Source organism: Myotis brandtii, unplaced genomic scaffold, assembly GCF_000412655.1.
Source record: "Myotis brandtii unplaced genomic scaffold, ASM41265v1 scaffold331, whole genome shotgun sequence".
Lineage (NCBI taxonomy): Eukaryota > Metazoa > Chordata > Mammalia > Chiroptera > Vespertilionidae > Myotis > Myotis brandtii.
Window position 1 is genome coordinate 523,113 of NW_005362753.1, and position 2,360 is coordinate 525,472.

Sequence of the window (2,360 nt, forward strand, 5' to 3'; positions counted from 1 at the left end):
CGATTGAATCTCGTGGCCCATGCGCAGAAGTCGGTATTTTGTGGAAGAGCCACACTCAAGGGGCCAAAGAGCCGCATGTGGCTCGCGAGCCGCGGTTTGCAGACCAATGCCCTAGAGTAACGACCTTAAGTCAAAATTTGTGAGGGGCCCGAACGTCTTGTCTCTGGAAAGGAGTTTTCACGAGGTCAGTGTTGCAGAGGAAGGAGATCAGGGAGGCGGGACATGCGGCCAGAAACCGACGTGGAAGCTGGTCACGGGGGGCCTTGAATGCCACACTAAAAAGTGTGCACGGGGTGCCAGGGGATGTTTTGAGTAGAGAAATGATCCAACCAGAGAGAGCTGTTGGAAAAACTGGTCTAGAAGCAATGTGGTGCACGAGAGGAGAGAGACGAGCCTTGAGTTTAAGGAGATTGCAGGGGATACCCAGCCAGTAGCCTCTGTTTTTCCTCGGAGTTGCTAGGTGAGAGGGAAGGTCCTAATTGGACAGTGAACAAGTGAAAAAGGTGTCTCCCACCAGTGTTCCGAGTGGGATGGCATTCCAGGGGCAGCCACACGCATCCTGACGCCATGATGGCAGAAGCATTGTACAGTGCGATGGGCTGGATTGTGTCCCCACAAAATTCCTATTTTGAAGCCCTACACCCCAGTAGTTCGGAAGGTGACTGTATTTGCAGGTAGGGTCTTTAAGAAGTGATTAAGGTAAAATGGGTCCATGTGGGTGGGCCCTAATCCAATATCATTGGTGTCATTATAAGAAGAGGAACTCTAGACACACAAAAGGAGACCGGAGGGGTGTGGTCGTACAGAGGAGAGGCCATGTGGAAACACAGCAGGAAGAAGACCATCTGCAAGCCAAGGAGAGAAGCACCACAAGAAACCAAACCTCCAGACACCTTGACCTTCACCTTTCAGAGCCATGAGGAAATACATTTCTGTGTTTAAGCCACCCAGGCTGCAGCATTTTATTATGGCAGCCTAAGCAAGCTAACCCATAGAATCTAGTCGTAGACATAGGTAGTGTCTTAGTCTGTTCAGCTGCTATAAGAATATACCACGGACTGATAATGGTGAAGGCCCTCCTCTAGGCTGCAGGCTGCTGACTTTTTGCTGTGTCCTCACATGGCAGAGGGTGAAAGCAAGCTCTTGGGCATTCCTTTCATAAGGGCACTAATCCTGTTCCTGAGGGCCCCACCTTCATGACCTAACCACCTCCCCCAATCTTCCCTCCGAATACCATCACCTTGGAATTTCAACATATAACTTTGGGGGAGACACAAACACTCAGACCATACCAGGGAGCTCCCCTGGCAGTGGCCTTATCTCATTTGTTTGACTCCTATCACACGGGAAGGTCTCAGGGAATTGCCTGGAAGAAAATCTGGAGTGTGAGAACCAAGAGAAAACCACAGGAAGGCTCATTTGCCCGTGAAAGCAGATTAGTGAGTATAGTGAAGAAAGCGGGAATGGATGATAAAGCTACTTCAGATCAGTTTTAAAGTATTGAGTAATTCTGTTGAACTGTTTTTATTTTTTATTTTTTAATCTGAACAATAAAGATTTAATTTAAAAATAAAATGTACAATTCAGTGGTTTTTATTATATTCAGAGTTGTACAATCTAACAATTACCACTATCTAATTTTAGGATCTTTCCTTTTTCTTTCTTTCTTTCAAAAAGACATGCTCAGCCCGAGCTGGTTTGGCTCAGTGGATAGAGCCTGGACCTGCGGATGGAAAGGTCTAAGGTAGCGGTTCTCAACCTGGGGGTCGAACGGCCCTTTCACAGGGGTCGCCTAAGACCATCGGAAAACACATATATAATTACATATTGTTTTTGTGATTAATCACTATGCTTTAATTATGTTCAATTTGTAACAATGAAATTGGGGGTCACCACAACATGAGGAACTGTATTAAAGGGTCGCAGCATTAGGAAGGTTGAGACCACTGGTCTAAGGTTAATTTCTACCTCAATTGCTGGCTCCTACCCAGCCTGGCCATGGTCCGGGCTTGGGCAGGAGGCAAACAACTGATGTGTTTCTCTCACGTCGATTATTTCTGTCTTTCCCTCCCTCCCCCACTCTCTCTAAACATCAATGGGAAAATATCCTCGGGTGAGGATTAAAAAAACAAACAAAAGTGGGTAAGCTGGTCAGAAGGTCATATCTTCAAAGTGCATGGAAGCTGCTCCTCCTAGGGGGTCCGGACTGAATGTTTGAGAGCATCTCCAGGAAGGCCTGTGGGGATGGTGCCTCCACAGTCTGGAAGGTGTTCTGGACTCTGCCGAACAGGAAGAACTGTTTCGCCTCCAGCCAGATGAACCCGAAGTGGTTCTCATCGAACAGGATGAAGACTCCAGGG

At 47.4% G+C, this 2,360-nt stretch overlaps 1 pseudogene; it reads right to left on the reverse strand.

The window, feature by feature from the left end:
* Positions 1-2,360, reverse strand: part of LOC106726915 — a 7,333-nt pseudogene that overhangs the window by 3,431 nt on the left and 1,542 nt on the right.